Raw genomic sequence first — 23,633 nt, forward strand, 5'->3', positions numbered from 1 at the left:
TTGTAGAATCTTAGTTAGTGGCTGTCTTGACAGTAGCTTTTTGGCTTTCTTTGTGGGACCCCACAGTGTCTTAAAGGCATTCAGCCGCCTTCTTGGGTAGTGGGGGCCCTCTTGGTTATAGGCCTAATCCCTCAACAGATAATTGAGTTTTTGGGATGGGGGGATTCCGTCGGGGTTGGGGCGGGCTCCGGGGGCCACAGTCAGTCTCCAGGCGGAGGGGGGGGGGGAGAGAGACAGTCTTGCCCTTCCCTACACTGGCGTCGCAAAGCGAGGCATCCAAACAAGATGGCCACCCCACCTAACCTCATAGGCCTCTTCAGCAGCCCTGTCGGCCGAACGCACGCAGCCAGGAACCCTTCCCCATTTCGGAGTGGTATTCCTCCGCTTAAGGCACCCCCTGCCTCACCCTCTGTTCTCTCCGCAGCGCCGCCCCCCACCCCCTCCAGGACCCACCGACCACCGACCTCCCGTCTCGCGTCGACGGTCGCAGCCCCAGCCCGCAGGTCTCTGACTTCAGCCTGCCCTCCCCGTTCACCTCCAGCAGCGCCGGTGCACGTCTGCATATCTCTGCCTTCTTTGGGATGTCTGCCTGCCGAGTCCTCCCTCCGGCTGAGGTTTTTGCAGCCAAGCTTAGATTTGGGCGGACCACGCGCGGTCGGTGGCCATCTTTGGAGGTCTGCCGAACAGCGGCCAGGGCGCAGGAGACCACGGATCAGGCTGTTAGTCTATTGTTTTTATGTATCCTCCTGATCCGCTTGTGCTGTGGCTTGTAGAAGCAATTTTTTTTTTTTTACAGCACCAATGTGCTTTTTTTGCTGAGGAGCCGAGCCGACCTGCGACTGATAAGCTCGGCGTCCTGGCCACGCCCCGATCTAATCTATTTTAACTATAAACTCAACTAGACGTGTTGGTCCCTTTTCAGGTTCTTCACTTCGACGTTTCAAATGCCTCAAATGCCCCAAACGCTCCAAGCGTCCAAAATGTCCCAAACGTCTACCCAGGCTTAGGTCTATGGTATTCCCTGTAATGTGTCGGACATGCATTTTAATACATTTTATAAAAAACGGGAAGTCCCTTCTCCATGACGTCTCATGGCTTATGGGTAGTTGCGGGTTACTTGGTAATTTCCCCTACCTTTTTTCTAAACCTTAATTCTATACCGTCTTCCGTCCACATATTTGTTCCTTCTAGGAACCAATCCCACCTTTGGTGCAAGTCCCCCATCGTTCTGTTTCTGTTTAAGCACGTCTCCAGTCTGTCTATCATCATTAGTTTGTGCAGTACGTTGTGTAGGTTCTCCATCGGGGATTGGAGTGGCAGTATCCAATTTAGCATAATGGTCTTCCTTGCTGCTAAGAGTATAATTTCTGTGGGTCTTGTCACTGCTCTACTAATTTGTTTGCCGACTATCCAATTCTCTATGTTTGCGAAGACCAGAGGAATTGGGTCTTTAGCCCATGAAATCTTTAGTTTTGCTTTTATGTACCATAGTACTTGATCCCAGAATCTGGAAATATTTTCACAGGTCCAGAGGCAATGTTTGAGATCAGCTTTAGGTACCTTACACTTTGGACATTTCGTCTTCTGTCCTTGTTTATATCTGTCTTGTGAATGCGGTGTATGCCCTGTGTGTTATTTTGAATTGCATTTTCCTCCAAGTGTCTGATGGTATAATCTTGTGTATTCACTGATTGCCTTTTATCAGTTGGTCAATACTTTGTATCTCTGGGAAATCCTTTTTCCAGGCCCTTATTGTATTGGCATGTGTGGTTCCATATCTCGGTCTCTTATAATATTGCATAATTCCGACAGTGTGCTTTTTTAAAAATTCTTTTATACTAAAATAGTTATCGTATTTGTTATTTAATAATATGGATGTTTTGTAGTTTGGCAACTTTTTGCAGTAACCGATTAATTGTGTGTGTGAGAAGGCATGTATCAGGTTTTGGGGAATGTCCAATTTTTCGGCAAATTCTTGCAATTTCATGAATTCCTGTTTATCTTTATTAATCGGGTGATCTAGACATGTGATGCCTTCTCTTTCCATACTTGGAATGAAGATTGGGTGGACCCAGGTGTGAGGCTGGAGTTGTCTTGAATTGGTATATATCTTGAGATTGTAAAAGATAGTTTACATTTTTTCCTGACAGTTTTCCACGTTACTAAGGTGTCTTTGAGTAGAATGTTATTTCTTTGAATTAATGGGATATTCCTCCACCCTTTGTGGATTAGTTCTCTCAGGGAGGACCTTGGCGAGAAAGCCTTTTCTAGTAGTGGTTAGTGTCTTTGATCCAGTGCCCTGCGTGTCTCATTACGCAGGCTATATTATCGTTCCTAATGTTTGGTAAATAAATACCTCCCATTTCTTTTGGTAGCTGTAGTTTTTAAGGGCTATTCTACTTCTCTTAGATCCCCACAGGAATTTTGTCATTGCTCTGCGTATTTCTTTTACATCTGCGTGTTTCAGTAGCAAGAGGAGGGTTTGCACAGGATACAGGAGTCTGGCAAAGGATATCATTTTGGTCATATTTGCTCTACCGAAGAGTGACAGTGATAGGGCCATCCAGTTTTTTTAATTCTCCCACTATTTTTTTCATAATTGGTTTGAAATTGTTGTCGTTCAGTCTGGAAAGATCTGCTTCCAGCATTATACCTAGATATCTTATGGTTTTTTTACTGGGAAAGTATTTGGCTCTTTTATGTTGGGAGGTTCTTTAATATCTAACATTTCCGTCTTAGATATGTTCATTTTAAATCCCGTTAAGGACCCAAAATGTTCTATTTGTTGTAGTACCTGTTTAATTGATTCATTGGGATTGGTCGTAAACATTAGTATATCGTCTGCGAACTTTGATAGTTTTAATTCTGTTTTATTCATCAGGATTCCCTTAAATTCCTTCATTTGCCTCAGATATATTGCTAGGGGTTCTATTGCGAGGTTGAACAGCAGGGCGGCAGCAGGCACCCCAGATGCGTCCCGCTATACTGCTGGAAAGGGTCCGAGAGGTGTCCTGCTGCTATTATTCTGGCCTTTGGCTTATTGCACATTGCTTTTATCATATTGTTAAAATTTCCGCTAAGTCCAAATTTGTCTAGAACAAAGAACACACGGTCCCACAATATATTATCAAATGCTTTTTCAGCATCAATGGCTACTAGTGCTGTGTTCCCTGTTTTATGCAACCGGACGCATTCTATGGCGGCTAGTACTTTTCTGATATTTTTAACTGTTGACCGACCCTTAAAAAATCCCGATTGATCTGGGTCTATCATGGACAGTAGAATGTTCGCTAGTCTGTCCGCCATCATTTTGGTAAACATTTTTGTGTCCTGGTTTATCAGGGAGATTGGTCTGTAAGATTCAGGCCTTAGAGGATCTTTTCCCTGATTGTGTATTATCATAATATGGACTGTCTCGCCTGTTTGCATGAACGTCGCCTCCTCTAGCGCCTTATGATACACTTGCTGTAGGGGTCCGGTCAGCTCCTCTTTCAGAATTTTGTAGTACTCACCTGAAAGCCCACCTGGACCAGGGGTCTTGAAGTTTTTGAGATTTTGTATTGTATTATTTATCTCTTTTTGAGTAATTGGGGAGTTCGGTCTATCCATATCTTCCTGGCTGATTCTAGGTAACTGCAGGTTTTGGAAAAACTTGTCCCTTGCTATTGTGTCTACATTTCCTTCTTTATATAGTTCACTGAAGTATCTTTTGAACACCTCATTTATTTATTTTTTGCGTCGGTGGTTATTCCTGTCTTGTCATGTATTCTAGTTATGAGCTTGGTTGATTTGAAATTTCTCATGAGATTACTTAATAACCTTCCCGTCTTGTTCCCATATCTAAAGAATTTGGCCTCTAACCATACCTCACAGGTTGATTTATTTTAGTTATATACTTCTGTAGCCCTCCGACCCCCACCCTATGTGAGATTGAGGTGGGTAGGTGTATCTGACTACTTATCAGTGTGGTGCGGTACCTGTTTGGCAACCAGGAGGGCTGAGCTTCCGCCACGGGGAACCTGGGGTATATACTTACACTCGGTGCAGCACCTCCACTGATGAGGGATCCCCACGTGGTGGGAGTGTGCCCTCACCAGCACAACCATACAGTAAATACACACAATGTGAATAAACAGTATTTACTGAGCAGGAACGGTAACTTCAAGGAAACTCTCTTTGCATAACATCAATACATCATTACACCATAGGAATAACATTGCATCACCCTGAATGCATACCATCCCCTCACCCACATGTCCATCATCACATCACCCTCAGTCCCTTTGATGATAATGTGCTTGGGCACTTTATCCCTTGAGTGTCTACAACAATAAGGTGAGTGTGAGGGATAGCGCTTCCCTGTGTTGGGGCCCGGTGGTGCACCTATTATACTACAGAGGCAGCACATTTTATTTGAGTGCGGCTAGCTCCGCAAGCCGGGGGATGCCCCGGCATGCTAGCCGCACTCCCTCGGCGTGAGCGCGGTCACGCATCATCGGGTGCCTGCGCCCCCTGCACGCGCGTCCAGGGCTCCCCGAGGGAGCCCTGGTGTCCCGTGATGTGGGGGATGGCGGCAGGGGGTTCCGGGGGACCCGGCAGCGGGAGGGAGAAAGCCCCGATCGGAGGGCGCTCCTCCGCGGCTTCGGCGCGCGCCCGGCACCCTCCGGGGCGCGCCAGGTTACTGCTGCGGCCGAGAACGGGCAAATGCTCAAATAAACTCGGCCGCAGCAGTACCTCCCTGATCACTGCTCCTGATCAGGATAATCCTTGGAACTCGGCAACACCGCACAGTGATCCCACGCCGCACTGCGCTGCTCTCTGCAGGAATGGATACACACGCTGACTCCACAGGGGAGGGATCCCCAGCCGGAATGATCCTTTACCACAGTCTCTGCTATGGAGTCAGATACTCTTTCTGCACTCAGGCTGCACAGGCATTCAGGCACTGTCCTGCAGCATGTCTCTTCCTCTCTGAGTATGGTGAAGGAGTCCCTGTCTTAAGGCAGTACCTATAACATACAGTATTCCTCTACAGCAGGCCTGCACAACATGCGGCCCGCCTGGCCTCTCTGTTAGGCCCGCGATGAATCTGGCCGGGCGCCAATTAATCAATTAAATTTAAAAAAAAATAAAAAAGTTTATAAAAAATGACGCCGATTCTTTGCGCGCATGTGCAGGGCTCGCTTCCCCTTCCCCCCCTGCTCCCAGCGTGTGACGGAGGGGGAAGTACCAGCCTCCTGCGGCCCGCTCCCCCCCCTGCTCTCAGCGTGGGACGGAGGGGGAAGTACCAGCCTCCTGCGGGCCCGCTCCCCCCCCCCAGCTCCCAGCGTGGGACGGAGGGGGAAGTACCAGCCTCCTGCGGGCCCGCTCCCCCCCCTGCTCCCAGCGTGGGACAGAGGGGGAAGTAACACTGAGCTCCTCCTGCGGCCCGCTCCCCCCCCTGCTCCCAGCGTGGGACGGAGGGGGAAGTAACACTGAGCTCCTCCTGCGGCCTGCTTCCCTCCGCGGCCTGCTTCCAACGTCTCCCCAAGCTCACCACCCATGCCCCCCCCCCCACGAGCTCACCTCCCGTGCCCTCTCATAGCCCGCGCCCCCAAGCCCACCTCCCGTCCCGGGCAGCTGCCGCAGGGATATCGGGGGCAGGAGGGGAAAGCGTCCGGCGGCAACCTGCACCCACCCGGTCAAGGTAAGTCACTGTCACTCACTGTCAAGCACCCAGTCACTGTCTCCCACCCACCCAGTCACTGTCTCCCACCCACCCAGTCACTGTCTCCCACCCACCCAGTCACTGTCTCCCACCCACCCAGTCACTGTCACTCACTGTCAAGCACCCAGTCACTGTCACCCACCCAGTCACTGTCTCTCACCCACCCAGTCAGTCTCCCACCCACCCACCCAGTCACTGTCTCACACCCACCCAGTCACTGTCTCCCACCCACCCAGTCACTGTCTCCCACCCACCCAGTCACTGTCACCCACCCACCTAGTCACTGTCTCCCACCCACCCAGTCACTGTCTCCCACCCACCCAGTCACTGTCTCCCACCCACCCAGTCACTGTCACTCACTGTCAAGCACCCAGTCACTGTCACCCACCCAGTCACTGTCTCTCACCCACCCAGTCAGTCTCCCACCCACCTACCCAGTCACTGTCTCACACCCACCCAGTCACTGTCTCCCACCCACCCAGTCACTGTCTCCCTCCCACCCAGTCACTGTCACCCACCCACCTAGTCACTGTCTCCCACCCACCCAGTCACTGTCTCCCACCCACCCAGTCACTGTCTCCCACCCACCCAGTGACTGTCTCCCACCCACCCAGTCACTGTCTAAAACCCACCGTCATTCACCCAAGGGGGGAGTGTAATGTGAGGTGCAAGGGGGGAGAGGGATGTGAGCTGCAGGGGGGGTGGGATGTGTGTGGTGTGCAGGGGGTATTGTGTGTTTGATGTGGAGAGGGAGTATTATGTGTGTGGGTGAGGGGAAGAGATTGGGGTATGAGAGATAGATGGGGAGTATCGCAAAGGTTGATAGTGAGGGATTCTGGGGGAGATATGAGGATGATGATGAGAGGTGCTGGGGGAGATATGATGATGAGAGGTGCTGGAGGAAAGATGATGATGATGATGATGATGATGATGATGATGATTTTACCCGTGCGGCCCAATTTTTTTTTCCTTCGAGCAGTTCGGCCCTTCTCACTTTACGAGTTGTGCAGGCCTACTGTACAGTGTCTCAGGGGACTAACTGGGCCCTGGGGGTGCACCTCTACCCTAGTCCCTGCATGCAGAAGATCTCTTGCTGTAGATACTGTCTGATCCCAGACTCTGGCAGTTCACCACATGCAACTGGCACTGGTGATATCACATACACTGTGTAACTTAGAAAGCAACCCCCCCTTCTTCCTATGAGGGGCCTTTCCCTGACACAGCCAAAGCCAACTATCCTGGCTGCACTGCAAACAACACTGTTACAACTTACTATCCTGCTCAGCTAAAGTGGCAGCCTCCCTATCTGGGGTCTGTCCCTAGCTGCAGTAACACACTGGCGACTCAGGGCAATCTGGCGCCTGGGGAAGGTATTGTGGCCTAGTGCATGGGTCCCTCCCTGCACACCTACCTCCTCCCCTGTCTGTTTCCCCACCCCTGAGTGACTTCCTTCCTGCCAGCCTGCTCATATCCCTAACTAGATCCTCCTCTTTACAGGAGGATTCCTCAGCCCAATTGGCTATGTAAAAGCACCTGACGGCCTGCTGCTATGCCTCCTGGGAAGTGTAGTTCCCAAGGAGGCTCCTGCCTATGGAGACCGCATGGGCGCCTCTCTAATGGCCGCCAATCTTGTCCTACATGCGCCTGCGCTATCCTAATGGCCGCCGCGCCACTTCCCTGTGCATGCGCATCCTCTAGAGGGCCTTCCTGCCTATCTGCCTTCTCCTGCGCTTGCTCTGCCACCTCTAAGATGGCTGCGGTACTCGTCCGCATCTGCGCCAGCGTTCGCGCACGCGCGGTCAACTCCAACATGGCGGCGCCCGCCCGGATGGCGGCGCCAACCAGTGGAGAGCCACCGGAGCCTCCCTACGCCTCCTGCTGCTGGGTAAATCGCCGCACAGCCCTAGCTAGTCCCGCGGCACCTGCGCTTACGCCAGGGGAAGCGCTGGGAAGCGTACCATAGCCGGGGACCCTGGCTGGTAAGGGGACCAGGGCTATACTTCTTTGTTATGGGGTGTTGGGTCTGTTTTGAAATCTCTGAATGCCTTACTACGTTCTTCACTTGCTGCACAGAATTCCTGGGTTGCCCGTTTCTTTTTTCTGGAGATATACTGTATGCCATAAATCACCGCTTTAGATGTTTCCTAGAAGAGTATGGGGTTCGATCTATGGTCCTGATTTGTCTTCTCACACATCCCCCAGGCTACCTTTTAGGTATTTTACAAACTCTTCATCATTGCTCATATAGTTAGGGAATCTCCAGGTGTTCGGGCTTGATCGGTCTAGTCCCATGTCTTGGTCTAGGCGCACCTTTGCATGGTCAGAAATAATTATCTCTCCTATTTCTATATTAACTACCTTGTTTAGTAGGGTTGGAGTTATGAGAAATGTGTCAATTCTCGGGAAGGAGTTATGTACGTTAGGGTAGGAGAAATCCTTCTCTAGTGGATTAAGTGTCCTCCATCCATCTACTACCCCTAGTGCATCTTTGACCAATTTCATGTTTTTTGTTTGGATATAGTCTTTGGGTGTGTTGCTCTTGGAGCTTGATCTGGCCAGGAACATGTCCTAGACTGCATTCCAGTTTCCGCTCATTATAATATTTCTGTTTTTATGGTTTTAGTATCTTGTTTGTAATCTCTCGAAAAAACTCTGTTTTATGGTCATTTGGTCCATATACATTACTCAGAAGGTATTCTGATCCTCCAATCCTGATTTCTGCCGCTAGGAATGGTCCCTCACGGTCTCCCTCCATGATAATTACTTCTAGAGGGAGGTTTTTATTTGAGGATGGCCACTCCCGCTTTTTTCCCTATGGCTGGGGAAAAGATGCTGTAGCCCTGGGGAGCGCAAACTTTTTGAGCTGGGCCCTCCTGCCGGCTCCCCCTCGCTTTTGAGCCCCCCTCACCTTGTTTGGCGTCATGGGGTCACGTGGTGTGATGTCACGTGACCCCGTTGCCATGGAGACAGGTGCGTGACATCACTCCGCATGACACCGCAGCGGCATTTGACGCCGCGTTGCCATAGCAATTTACCAGCACTGCAGAATCTCGGTTAGTGAGTTGCAGAGGCCTTGCACGGTCCCCCGGCATTTAATTTAAATGCCTCGGGGGAAGAGCATGGGGCCTCTGCAACCGGCAGCGCCCCCACTTTGCGCACCGCTGCTGTGCCCCACCCAGTCTCTTTGTAATTTGCTACTCTCTTATGAGTTTAAGTGCATTTCCTGCAGGTACGCCATATCTGCTTTTTTTTTTTAAAGTTTAGTACTTTTCGACGTTTTATGGGGTTCTTAAGCCCTTTGACATTCCATGTTATTATTTGTGTGTGCATGTGTGTTTTATATACCTTTTATGCATGTGTTCTTTGTTCCTTTCCTTGTCCTTGTTATTAATTAAATTCTGGGAATTCTGTCTCTTTTTTTGTTTGTTTCCGACACTCTGCCCTCTTAACCCAGCTTGTCAACGTGATCCAAGCCGTTAATTATTAGCTATAAACTTTCTTGTCTCTTTTGGACTTCACTTTTTTCCAGAGGAGTATTCTCTACCTCCCTGTGCATCAGGTGTTTCTCCTTGGATATTCGCCTTTTCATTCGTGTCCCGTATATTATTTATTTATTTATCCTTGCCTAGTGAACCCAACCTCCCACCCTTTATTATTTTTATGTTGTGGGCCTTTCTCCCCCACCCCCCTTATCTGGCTTCCCCTTTTCCCCCCCTTTCTTATCTGCATATAGTGTGTATGAGGTGTTGTTTGGGTTGTAGCACCTCCTTCTGCTATCTTAGTTGTGGTATTTATGTTTGTGTACCTCTTAGGTTTGATTTTTCGTCACTGTCCCCCTTGGGGATCGGTCCATGTTCTCGGTGCTTTGTCAGTTCGTGGTCCTTGTTCCGGTTGGGGAGAAGCTTCAGTCTCCGCTTGCTCTGCTTACACTGCTTCGTTTCAGGTTGAAGAAAATAGAGCAGTCTCTGGAGGTTAGGTGGCACCTCCCCCCAGAGCTCGCCCCTCCCCACTTTTTTAACTTGGGAGGTTCTGGCAACTTGCTGAATGGACAGGACTCACTGCAGTTCCTTCCCTCATACAGAGGTAACAGGAAGGGTTCACAGTTTTAGTGTTAGGACCTGCATTTTTGGTTATACCTTGACGTTGGTATGCAGGCTTACGACGCTTTGGCCAAAGGGGTTAACTAAAAAACTAAAAACTAAAACACCAAGGAATTATTATTATTATTCAAGTATTTAAACTTTATACTCATTACCATATATGTTTTGTCAATTGGATGTAGCATTGGGCTCCCCTGTCTTCTGTTGTATACATTTGCCACGCCCAGTAGCACACATTTTGGCATCTACTATATATTTGTGAAAGTGTTCTATGTGTCCGTGTCTGTATGTGTCTCCCTGTGTCCCTCCCTGTGTCCCTAGCGGCAATCTCATTGGCTCTCTTTGCCCGCCCCCGCACACCTCTCATTGGCCGGACACACACATACACTCACACAGAGATACACACACACACGGAGACACACACAGGCAGGACACTGAGACACACACAAAGATACACATACACTGAAACACACACAGATACACACACACACACACTGAGATACACAGACAGGACACAGATAGACACATATACAGACAGGACACACACACACACACACCCCCCTCTGTCCGCCCCCCCCCATCACGTGCGCCGCCCTGCACCGGCTCCAGACGGAGGGGAAGCACGGCCCTCCTACCCCAGCCGCTCCCTTACCTCCCCGGTGCTACCTCCCCCTCAGGTAAGTCACACCACTGCCAGTAACTCTCCTATTTCAGGCGCGAGGCTGCAGGCCCACACTGGGCGCTTCCTGCCGCCGCCTGCACGCCTCACTCAGCCGGGCGGCACATCGGGGAGCGCCGGGGGGGGGAGCGTGAGTCACGGGGGGGGGCGAGTCACGGTGGAACGAGGGATCGACCACCCGCCGAACCAGCGGGGGGACGTAAGCCCGGGGGGGGGGGGGCATGCACATACATAAATTATGACAATACATATGCCCACTGCTCTCCACCCCCCTCCCCCACTCCCCTTTGTCCCCCCCCTCACCCACTCACCTTTCCCCCCCCCCTCATCCACTCCCCTTTCCCCCCCCACTCCCCTTTCACTCCCCCCACTCCCCTTTCACCCCCCCACTCCCCTTTCACCCCCCATCACTCCCCTTTCACCCCCCCACTACCCTTCCCCCCCCTCACCCACTCCCCTTTCTCTCCCCCCCCACTACCCTTTCTCACCCCCCACTCCCCTTTCTCTCCCCCCCACCCCTTTCTCTCCCCCCACTCCCCTTTCTCTCCCCCCACCCCTTTCTCTCCCCCCCCACCCCTTTCTCCCCCCCACTCCCCTTTCTCCCCCCCCACTCCCCTTTCTCCCCCCCCACTCCCCTTTCTCCCCCCCACTCCCCTTTCTCCCCCCCTCCCCTTTCTCCCCCGCCCTCCGCTCCCTTTTCCCCCGCCCTCCGCTCCCTTTTCCCCCGCCCTCCGCTCCCTTTTCCCCCCGCCCTCCGCTCCCTTTTCCCCCGCCCTCCGCTTCCTTTTCCCCCCGCCCTCCGCTCCCTTTCCCCCCCGCCCTACGCTCCCTTTCCCCCCCGCCCTCCGCTCCCTTTTCCCCCCGCCCTCCGCTCCCTTTTCCCCCCGCCCTCCGCTTCCTTTTCCCCCGCCCTCCGCTCCCTTTTCCCCTTGCCCTTCGCTCCCTTTTCCCCCGCCCTCCGCTCCCCTTTCCCCCCTCCTCCGCTCCTTTTTCCCCCTGCCCTCCGCCCTCCGCTCCCTTTCCCCCCCGCCCTCCGCTCCCTTTCCCCCCCGCCCTCCGCTCCCTTTTCCCCCCGCCCTCCGCTCCCTTTTCCCCCCGCCCTCCGCTTCCTTTTCCCCCGCCCTCCGCTCCCTTTTCCCCTTGCCCTTCGCTCCCTTTTCCCCCACCCTCCGCTCCCTTTTCCCCCGCCCTCCGCTCCCTTTTCCCCCCGCCCTCCGCTCCCTTTTCCCCCGCCCTCCGCTTCCTTTTCCCCCCGCCCTCCGCTCCCTTTCCCCCCCGCCCTACGCTCCCTTTCCCCCCCGCCCTCCGCTCCCTTTTCCCCCCGCCCTCCGCTCCCTTTTCCCCCCGCCCTCCGCTTCCTTTTCCCCCGCCCTCCGCTCCCTTTTCCCCTTGCCCTTCGCTCCCTTTTCCCCTGCCCTCCGCTCCCCTTTCCCCTCTCCTCCGCTCCTTTTTCCCCCTGCCCTCCGCCCTCCGCTCCCTTTTCCCCCCACCCTCCGCTCCCCTTTTCCCCCCGCCTTCCGCTCCCTTTTCCCCCCGCCCTCCGCTCCCCTTTTCCCTCCGCTCCCCTTTTCCCTCCGCTCCCCTTTTCCCCCCGCTCCCCTTTTCCCCCCGCTCCCCTTTTCCCCCCGCACTCCGCTCCCCTTTTGCCCCCGCACTCCGCTCCCCTTTTCCCCCAGCCCTCCGCTCCCCTTTTCCCCCCTCCTCCACTCCCTTTTCCCCCGCCCTCCGCTCCCTTTTCCCCCCGCCCTCCGCTCCCCTTTTCCCTCCGCTCCCCTTTTCACCCCGCTCCCCTTTTCCCCCCGCTCCCCTTTTCCCCCCGCACTCCGATCCCCTTTTCCCCCCGCACTCCGCTCCCCTTTTCCCCCCGCACTCCACTCCCCTTTTCCCCCCGCACTCCGCTCCCCTTTTCCCCCCGCACTCCGCTCCCCTTTTCCCCCCGCCCTCCGCTCCCCTTTCCCCCCTCCTCCGCTCCTTTTTCCCCCTGCCCTCCGCCCTCCGCTCCCTTTTCCCCCCGCCCTCCGCTCCCCTTTTCCCTCCGCTCCCCTTTTCCCCCCGCTACCCTTTTCTCCCCGCTCCCCTTTTTCCCCCGCTCCCCTTTTCCCCCCGCTCCCCTTTTCCCCCCGCACTTCGCTCCCCTTTTTGCCCCCGCACTCCGCTCCCCTTTTCCCCCCACCCTCCGCTCCCCTTTTCCCCCCGCCTTCCGCTCCCTTTTCCCCCCGCCCTCCGCTCCCCTTTTCCCTCCGCTCCCCTTTTCCCTCCGCTCCCCTTTTCCCCCCGCTCCCCTTTTCCCCCCGCTCCCCTTTTCCCCCCGCACTCCGCTCCCCTTTTCCCCCCGCACTCCGCTCCCCTTTTCCCCCAGCCCTCCGCTCCCCTTTTCCCCCCTCCTCCGCTCCCTTTTCCCCCGCCCTCCGCTCCCTTTTCCCCCCGCCCTCCGCTCCCTTTTCCCACCGCCCTCCGCTCCCCTTTTCCCTCCGCTCCCCTTTTCACCCCGCTCCCCTTTTCCCCCCGCTCCCCTTTTCCCCCCGCACTCCGCTCCCCTTTTCCCCCCGCACTCCGCTCCCCTTTTCCCCCCGCACTCCGCTCCCCTTTTCCCCCCGCACTCCGCTCCCCTTTTCCCCCCGCACTCCGCTCCCCTTTTCCCCCCGCACTCCGCTCCTCTTTTCCCCCCGCACTCCGCTCCCCTTTTCCCCCCGCACTCCGCTCCCCTTTTCCCCCCGCACTCCGCTCCCCTTTTCCCCCCGCACTCCGCTCCCCTTTTCCCCCTGCACTCTGCTCCCCTTTTCCCCCCGCACTCCGCTCCCCTTTCCCCCCCACTTCCCTTTCCCCCCCCCACTCCCCTTACCCCTCCCACCCCCTTCCCCCCCTCCTAACCCCTTCCCCCCCTCCCTCCTCCACCCCTTCCCACCACCCTTCGCCTTCCTGCCCGCTTTCCTGCCTACCCACCCCTGCCTTCCCGCCTCTGCTTTCGCGCCCACCCGCCTCTGCCTTTCACCCACCCTTACTCCGCCCGCCTCTGCCTTTCACCCGCCGCCTCACAGCCGCTGCACGCACTCAACAGACACCCGCCACACTCGACACATACCTGCCGCCACACACACCTGCTGCCTCCCGCCCCTACGCACCGACATCACTGACCCACTGCCTCACACCCTAGCAGGACCCCCAATCACAGACAGCACTCACAACCCACGCAACACCTGCCGCCTCACACCCTATCAGGACCCCCACTCACAGACAGCACTCACAACCCACGCGCCACCCGCCGCCTCACACCCTAGCAGGACCCCCACTCACAGACAGCACTCACAACCCACGCGCCACCCGCCGCCTCACACCCTAGCAGGACACACGCCTCACATTTTTACATCTGTTATGTCACCAAAATATACATTGTACTGTGGTGTGTTTACAATAAACCATTTTTATACAACATCGTATTACATTTTATTCCATCTTTCTTTTCAACATTATTATCCAACCTTTACAACAAATAGTCACCTATTGTTCCACGATTTATAAATAATACTACCTATTACGCATTTACATCCCGGGCAACGCCGGGTCTCTCAGCTAGTATATATATATTCATGATGTGGTGGATGCAGGAGTTTGAGCTAGCTGGGAATATGTGTGTTGAAGATAAGAGATCACATAAACAGACACGCATGGGTTAATACAGAATACCAGCATACTAATACATTCATGCACTGGAACCTTAGGTCTGCCTCTCCCCCCCTCTCACCATTGCCCCTCCTCCCCTAATTTGCCCCCCACTTCCCCCCCCTGGCTTGCGGGTTTAAAGGCAATTTAGTGGTATGGTTATAAAGCTGTCTCTTATTTTCACCCCCCCCCCCTCCTCTATATTAGAGGGAAAGTTCTATCGTGTAGATCCGTTTCCCCGGTTTAAGGATTGTTCTGCACATAGTCTGGGGTATGGATACTTAATAGTAAAACGAATGTCTCGGGCTTTTCAACGTGTGTAGCGGAGGTCCTGCTGTTTCGTGGTCTCTTTTGTTTCCTCTTTTTTTCACCTTTTTCCATCCTCTTTCCCCTTTTGGGCTGTGTGTGCTTGGGACAGGGCTGCCAGCAGAAATCATGGGGCCCTGGACAAATGAAAGGAGCAGGCTCCCTCCCTCCGCCCCCCCCCCCCAACCCATAACGCACCTACCACGAGAACATTTTTTTTAGCGCACAACTTTTACTTAACTGTTTTCTTGTTATTGTTAATACGGAAGCGGGTGGGTGACTGACTGGGTGACTGACTGGGTGACTGACTGACTGGGTTGACTTGGTAGGTGGGTGGGTGACTGGGTGGGTGACTGACTGGGTGGGTGACTGACTGTGTGGGTGACTGACTGTGTGGGTGACTGACTGTGTGGGTGACTGACTGGGTGACTGACTGACTGGGTGACTGACTAACTGGGTGGGTGACTGACTGGGTGGGTGACTGACTGTGTGGGTGACTGACTGTGTGGGTGACTGAGTGGGTGACTGACTGACTGACTGGGTGACTGACTAACTGACTGGGTGGGTGACTGACTGCCTGGGTGGCTGACTAACTGGGTGGGTGACTGACTGTGTGGGTGACTGACTGTGTGGGTGACTGACTGTGTGGGTGACTGACTGGGTGACTTACTGACTGGGTGACTGACTAACTGGGTGGGTGACTGACTGACTGGGTGGGTGACTGATGTACTGGGTGGGTGACTGACTGGGTGGGTGACTGACTGACTGGGTGGGTGACTGACTGGGTGGGTGACTGACTGGGTGAGTGACTCTGGGTGGGTGACTGACTGACTGGGTTGACATTTGGGTGACTGACTGGGTGGGTGACTGACTGGGTGGGTGACTGACACTTGACTGACTGGGTGACTGACTCTGGGTGACTGAGTGGGTGGGTGGGTGACTGACTGACTGGGTTGACTGGGTGGGTGACATTGGGTGACTGACTGACTGGGTGACTGACTGACTGACTGACTGGGTGGGTGACTGACTGCCTGGGTAGCCCCAATGCATTTTAAAAAGACCCCCACCACTCCAATACATACAGTATACACAATACCCCCACCTCACCAATACATATCCAAAATACCCCCACTACCCCAAAACATATACAAAATACCCCCGCCTCCCAATACATATACAAAATACCCCCACCTCCCCAATACATATACAAAATACCCCCACCTCCCCAATACATATACAAAATACCCCCACCTCCCCAATACATATACAAAATACACCCACCACCCCAATACATATAATGTCCTGGAACCAGATTCCATATTCTCTGTCTCCCTTTGCAGTTTATGGGATTAATTTCTCCCTAGTTCAGCTGCCTGTTATTTTCCCTGTCTCAGCAGCTAGCTGCATGTGAAAAAGCAACATTATTGTTACATGTTGTTTACACAGCCTGTGTTGGTTGCCTGCAATCTCCTATTCTCCTAGCTGAGAGTGGGCTATTCCTACCCCCCTGTCCTTGCTGACAGTTAGTATAGTCTCACTTCCCTTCTAGTGTGACCCTTGCTCCTCACTTCCTTTTCACCCTGGACTCTGAGTGAGTACTTGCCTGCTATTTACCCCAGCAAGGCCTTTCTGTTTTACACACGCCATACCTTAATTCACTGCACTTCAGACAGAGAAGCACTCTCTACCCACACTACATCTGCAAGTCCCTTTCTTCCTGTGATTTTTCCTCAATAAAACTAAGAAAGACAAAAGGACTTGTTTGTGCTTTGGAAGAGGGAAAGCATGAGTTAAGCTTACTGGAACTATTCATACATCATTCGTGACCCTGGTACCAGGAAATATAAAATTCAGACTTACATTGGGGATGAACAAACGAAAGACCTCTCCAGGGAAAGTAGAACAGCGGGCACTGCAGGCAGAAAGGATGAGGCTGGACTGCGCTAAAAAAGCCTTTATTTAACCATGGGCAAACAGGATAAAAGAAGGGAGTCCCCTCCTGAGCGCTCTAACGCGTTTCACCCCTGTGGGGCTTTGTCAAAGAGTACGATTACTCATTAAACACTGCCTTAAGTGGAGACCCGATCCGGATGTGACATCACATCTCTATCAGCTTGAGCACGCCGATCCAGACGCAGCAACAATTGGAGTAAGTGGCTCCTCTATCTTACACAGTGTACGTTACGAGCCACCCCAGGTGAGCAGCTATATATGCGGGAATTATATGCTTGAGGGGTCTGGGGTTGATTGAGAGATCACCTGGGTCAGCCCTCCATTTCCCGCGAAGCTACTCCCACATTAGGGGTTAAGTCAGGAGACAGAGCTAGTATATTGGTTATTCGTTAACCTCTTGTTGTCCGGAATCGTTTTTTACTATATGGACTTTATATCCCTGGAGTACATACTCTGCAGCACATGTGAGTTGAGGGGGCTCCCTCCCAACATTTTTCCTTTACCTTGGGGATGGTGGCAGGAGGGGGGGCAGTGGATGCGGAGGAGGATTCCGGTAGGGCCTGGGGTGGGGGCAGGGGGGCGAGGATGCCGATAGGGCCTGCTGCTGGGGTAGGGGGTTTTGGACAGGACCTGCTTAGGCTGGGGAGGGCCGCGTGCCCAGAACCCTACAGCAGTTTGGTGGTAGCAGGAGACTGTGCACAGCGGGCGTGGAGGATGGCTCTGTAGACTGCAATGCTACTGCTGGATGTCAGTAGGGGGGGAGGAGGGAAGGTGGATGCCGGTAGGGGGGGGGGGGAGCGGAATGCCGGTAGGGGGGGGAGGCGTATGCCATTGGGGGGGGGAAAGGGGAAGGTGTATGCCGTTAGGGGGGGGAGGAGGGGAAGGCGGATGCCGTATGGGGGGAGGAGGGGCAAAGGATGGATTGGGGCCCCCCGGCCTGAGGAGGTGCCGCCCGGTAGTGCATGCTGCTGGAGAGCATGGGTTCGTGACAGGAACCGCTTAGGCTGGGGAGGGCGCTGGGCCCGCGCGGAGGATGGGTCTGCTATTTGCAGACAGTGCTGATACCGGTAGGGGAAGGTGGATGCCGGGCCCGGGAAGATGGTTGTAGGGGTGAGAGGAAGGTGAGGTGGATGCTATTATGGGTCTATGTTTATTTTCTTGGTCAGTTCTCGTTGCCCCCCATTCTGGGCACTCTTTCCACCTTTATTGCATGGTCGGTGGTGAATCCTAGTTGCTTTGGTAGCCATTTTTCACAGAAGTCTGATAATTGGTTCTGTTTTACGGATTCTGACACTCCAATGATTCTTATGTTATTGCGTCTGGATCTATTTTCAAGGTTATCTAGTTTTCCCTCCAGTATAGTTTTTTGTTTTCTCAGTTCCTCTACTGATTATTGAGTCTCAGATAGTTTGTCTTCTACACTACTAATTCTTGCCTCTGTCTCCTCCACCCTGGAGAACTCCTGCCACAGGCTTTGCAATGATGTCATGGTCTGACCTTAAGTGCTGCTGTTTGTCTGCTCTCTCGCTCCGGTCTGATTGCCCTGGTTCTGATTTGTGGCAGTCGGCCATCTTGGATGCCTCTCTCCTTCTCTCTCCCTTGTCCTGCCGCTGCTGTTGTGGTTTCGGCGCCATCTGACGGTACCTGGAGAGGAATTTTCTCATGAACCGGTGCCGCTTGGTGGGGGGAGTTTGTCTTTGTGTTTTTTGAGAATTTTCCGGTTGCGTTCCGGTTACATCCGTTTCTCCGGCGGACAAGCAGAGCTCAGTGCAGTGCGTCCTTACTGCCCTGGCGCCATACCGGAAGTCCTTGCCAAAATAATACATCTGCTTTGAGAAAGTGTACTCACTCTATGTCCGCCTCTCCAAATTAAAGGGACATGTTCTAACGCAATAAATTTGGTGCCGGTGGGGTTAGAATGATGTTTTTGTTTAGAATGGAGTGGGGCACTATGGGATTCTAAACCTATCGTGATGTTGCGAGGATGTTCGAGTATCCTGACGCGTAACATTCTGGTGGTTCTCCCAATATATTCTTTACCACAAGGGGCACTGCAGGAGATAGATCACAAAATCAGTTTTTTCATTCTTTAATGTTAAAGATCTCTCCAATCTTCTCTGATTTGAAATGAGCTGTTTTAACACCATGTGTCCTGGAACCAGATTCCATATTCCTCTGTTCCCCTTTACAGTTTGGGATTTATTTCTCACGAGTTTGGCTGTCTGTTATTTCCCTGTCCCAGCAGCTTGCTGCATGTGAAAAGGCAACATTATTGCTACATGTTGGTTACACCGCCTGTGTTGGTGGCCTGCAGCTCATATTCTCCTAGCTGAGAGTGGGCTATTCCTACCCCCCTGTCCTTGCTGACAGTTAGTATAGTCTCACTTCCCATCTAGTGTGACCCTTGCTCCTCACTTCCTTTTCACCCTGGACTCTGAGGGAGTACCTGCCTGCTATTTACCCCAGCAAGGCCTTTTTGTTTTACACTGTCTCATCATTGATACACTGCACTTCAGACAGAGAAGCACTCTCTATCTACATTACATCTACAAGCATCTATCTCCCTGTGATTTCCCTCAATAAAACTAAGAAAGAGAAAAGGACTTGTTTGTGCTTTGGAAGAGGGGAGACATGAGTTAAGCTTACTGGAACTATTCATACATCATTCGTGACCCTGGTTTCAGGAAACCATGCGTGCAGACCTTACATATAGGACAAGGAAAGAAACCTTTAGGCCTGTTTCCCAAACCAGGTGTTCTTTTTAATGGTGACAACTTTCTTAAATACTCTTGGTGCTAATTTACTCTTTAAATTAGGTGCTTTTGTAAAAATGACACAGGTGTTTACAGGCAGAAAATGTACCAACACATCATCCTTCAAAAGAATGCACCAATGTTTTTTTAATATATTTCTTAATTTGATTTGAAGCCATATTAAATTGTGCAATAAATAATACAAAATTCATTTTATTTATTTTTTATCTTAGCATTTCTATTTAGCGAGTCCTGTAAAATGATCTTCCTCACTAATGGCCTGCTTTCTTTTTAGCCATTTTAATGTTTTCTTTCTGATAATTCCTTTCTGTAAATTTATTTTCTAGTAGAGTGGTCTGATCGTTATATACAGTTATTGCGTGATCCGCTACAACGCGGATCAGCTTATAACGCAGTCTGAGCGTGGCTCCCGAACACACGCATCTCTTACCTTTACCTTTCTTTCCTCCGGCCGCCACGCGAATGACGTCAGCTGTGTTTTTTGTTGTTGTTTTTTTTAAATATCAATGCAATGCTTTCTTGCTAATGGGGACACGGACACACACAAGGAGACGGAGGCACACACAAGGAGACAGAGGCACACACAAGGAGACGGAGGCACACACAAGGAGACGGAGGCACACACCAGGAGACGGAGGCACACACAAGGAGACAGAGGCACACACAAGGAGACGGAGGCACACACAAGGAGACGGAGGCACACACAAGGAGACGGAGGCACACACAAGGAGACGGAGGCACACACAAGGAGACGGAGGAACACACAAGGAGACGGAGGCACACACAAGGAGACGGAGGCACACACAAGAAGACGGAGGCACCACAAGGAGACAGAGGGACACACAAGGACACACACAACAGGTATGATAACCCAGTTTACAAAGGACACCACCACATACAGTATGAAAATGCCCCATGCCATGTGAAAATTATGTGAACCAGAGAGACATTTACCTCGCATGTCTAGGAAGTGGGCCATTCACAAACAGTCATGCCTCCCGTTCAATAGTATAAGACAGCCAGTTCCTGTGACCTGAGTGCTCCCGCCCCTTGTTAGCAATGTAGTGCTGGAGTGCTAGCTGATGATAGTGGATGCCTCCTGGGGCCCACAACTTAGTTTAACTCGCTAAGTATCAGGGACATTCAAGTAGGAGTATGATAGACATCACAGCAAACAGGAGATGGAGACACAAACAATGAGATGGGGACACACGCATAAGCCCCCCCCCCCCTCCAACCCCGATCGCTGTGGCCATTTTTTCCCCTGCAATCCCGGTTATAATGTGGTTGCATTATGTAGAGCCCAAGCACCGTATTATAACGGGATTCAGTTGTACCTCAATGTCAGTACGATTTTTGCGTATATGTCTGAATTGGCAATAGGGTATATTGTCTATCTATGTACTATGATGGCAACTGGAATTCAGAATGAAATTATTGCTGTCAACAGTTTTAAAAAATGTCTTACTCTTGACAGCGTTATGTTCTACGTATAAATTTAGATCTAGTAAGTCTATACATGAGTCACAGAAATTATATGTGAAATCAAGATTCTGGTCATTATTTTCAAGATAAAGAAAAAAATCCTTTAAAGTAGCCTCATCACCTTTCCAGATGAAAATAATATCATCAATGTAGCGCCGCCATAGAAACAGGTTTGCACCAAATGGGTTGTTGTTATGGATAAATTCATCCACCCAAACACCCATAAAGATGTTGGCATAACTTGGCACGAACCTTGACCCCATGGCGGCGCCACATATTTGTAAAAAGATATCATCATGGGACCAGAAATGGTTGTGTTCAAGTATAGACTTGCTGCAATCTAGAATAAACTTTATTTGTGTATTTGTTCTTTTTTCAAAAGTTTTGCTTTAGTAAGCCCCTTACCAATTGCCAAACAACCCTTCCTGATGTTCTAGAAATGGGTTCCTCAGAATTCAGACTGAAGCCTCACCATGAGTCCTGTAAATAGATTTGTGTGTTTAATTATGGGATTAAGAATGTCTTGTCACCATTTATTGTTTTCAGTTGAGGAAAGTACCCTTTATAGTTAGAGGCCGTAGTAATGGCCCAAAATTGTTATCTGGACAGAAGAGAAAGAAGCAGGTGCACCTGGACTGGTTCGTCCATCGCCGTTTCCTGGACTTTCCCGAGTTTTCCATTCAAAATGCGTTCAGCGGTGTAAAATCTGCCGACAGATTTTTACAGTTTCAATCCATGCGGATGAATCCAAAACCGCTGTTGGATACAATTCACTGGTGGATTTCAACAATCCATCCGCGGATTCTGCAATTCTCTGATGGATTTTAAGAATCCAATCCGAGTGCGGATTGTAGGTGTTTAAAAAAAAAAACCGCAAAGGGCAAATCGCTATTTTGAGACTGATCCATGGAAATCCGCGAACCAAAGGTACCGGCCGATCCAAGGCGGGAGCTCTCAGACTAGAAGTTCCGGAGCATAATCGGATCGATGCCACCGGACCCCACCGGAAAGTTCTAGGTAAACTCCAGATTCAATATGCATGGACGAGGTATGCCGTGCACAGAGTGACATGATACTGATTCCCAAGAACAGACCGTATTCCCACTAGAGTTGGGGCACTATTGACACTATGCAGGAGATTATACAAAAAACAAACTGGATCAGCACTCAAAAATAATAAAGGACGTACGTTTTGCTTTTGGTCTCACCAAGTTTCTTCTTTCATGTATCAAAAAAGCTGCAATACAGAAAGAATCAGCTCACACAGGGAAAGGAGAAGTTAGCAGACACACACTGTTATGTGTGCACAATAGAGCAACGTTTCGAGGGCCCCCGGCCCCTTCGTCAGGTTTAATCATAATGTCCTTTCAAAGAGATTTAAATAGTCCCCGTGAACACACTAGTCTCTCTGCACTGTGCAGCAATTACAGTGACATCACACAGCTTTTGTGGTACATTAAAGAAGAAACTTGGTGAGACCAAAAGTAAAACCTACGTGCTTCATTATTGTTTTTGAGTGCTGATCCAGTTTGTTTTTTTGTATAGTTGTTTGCATCGTGCGTTGTGGATGCAGGATCATAGCACCTCTGGCTGAATGACTGTATGTTCGACAGGGTGAATGCTAGTTCATACTATTTTTTTTATGACTAAGGAGGAGATTGACAATCTAACTATTACGAAGGGAAACAAACATAAGTACCTCCCCAGTGTATGAATGAGTGCTACAAGGGGAAGAAGCACTGAGTAACCACTTAGTTTGACACCAGTTAATGTCTGAAGTGAAGTCTGTCTGTTCTATGACAAGCATTATAAACGGCTGTGAATAAAGCTCTTCTTTGTACTATAACATATCTTGGCGCCTGTCGCGGAAGACCAGACTTTTTAACACCTTTACCACCCGGATCACTATCACCAGACAGGACACAATAGTTGAATAAACAAAAGTTTATTCTGGCAAGCCAGCAAACACACAAAATACACAATTGCAATGTACCACTCATCAACTGGTGTCTGCGGGGGAATAATCTATCCTCAACTTGCTTCAGTAGACTTGCCATGAACATCTTCTTCTCTGGCTTCTCAGTGCTATTCGTCCAATAGCACTTTCGAAAAACCTGCCAGTCGGGTCTCTGATCAACTCCAAAACTCATTTGGTACTCTGATCGGCAGTGCTCCTTACATAGGCCTCGGTTGCCTATCTTTTCCCTCGAGCAGAGGCCGCTGACCAATCAGAGCACGGATCGTGACGGTGCAGCCAATCGGAGGACAAGGGGTCGTCCGGCTGCACAAATCAGAGGAGGGGGCCATCTTAGGCACCATGGACCGCCCATCGGGGTTGAGCTGCTGGTGAGCGGGAAATTCAAACTGGCCAATGGGAATCGTGCCTACGGGGCTGAGTCCCGGCAATGGTTCCCTTAGCCAGCCCCATACCCCCTGCAGGGTAGGCGCCTCAGCGTCTCCGGAGAACAAAGGCTCTGCACATCCGAGAACCAGTTCCCGGACCTGAGTCCCAGCCCTTCCCCGCTCACCATTGTCCAGGTACTCAAGCTGCCTCAGGCTATGTCACGAACCGGCATTTCTCCGTTTGCAGTCCAGCTAAGTGAATTACTGTGTCTGCACGCTGAGAAATGCTGGTAACACAAAACACATGCTGACTTGCTAACTGTGCGGGGACAACACTAACACAATGAATAAAAGTGCTTTTTACACAATCCCAGTTTCCCCCCTTCTTGATATCACACAGTGATTTGCTCTCTTCTGGAAGAGATTGCACACAATACATAACATTCAATCCAAATGAGTCTCACAGAGGCGGCCATTGCACACGGTTTTGGGTCCAGCCAGCCGGGCTTCACCTTTATTATGTGAGGCTGTCTGCCCCTACATCACAGCGCCCATCATTATTCTATCTGCATATCCACGCACACCCAGCACCAACCCAGCACCTTGAAAACATGAGCACTGCCATC

At 51.5% G+C, this 23,633-nt stretch overlaps 1 protein-coding gene across 3 annotated transcripts in view; it reads left to right on the plus strand.

Annotated features, from left to right (window-relative positions):
* LTBP4 (latent transforming growth factor beta binding protein 4) overlaps positions 1-23,633 on the plus strand; it is a 267,101-nt gene that overhangs the window by 56,223 nt on the left and 187,245 nt on the right. The window lies entirely within an intron of this gene.

This window comes from Ascaphus truei, chromosome 7 (assembly GCF_040206685.1).
Source record: "Ascaphus truei isolate aAscTru1 chromosome 7, aAscTru1.hap1, whole genome shotgun sequence".
NCBI classification, from domain to species: Eukaryota; Metazoa; Chordata; class Amphibia; order Anura; family Ascaphidae; genus Ascaphus; species Ascaphus truei.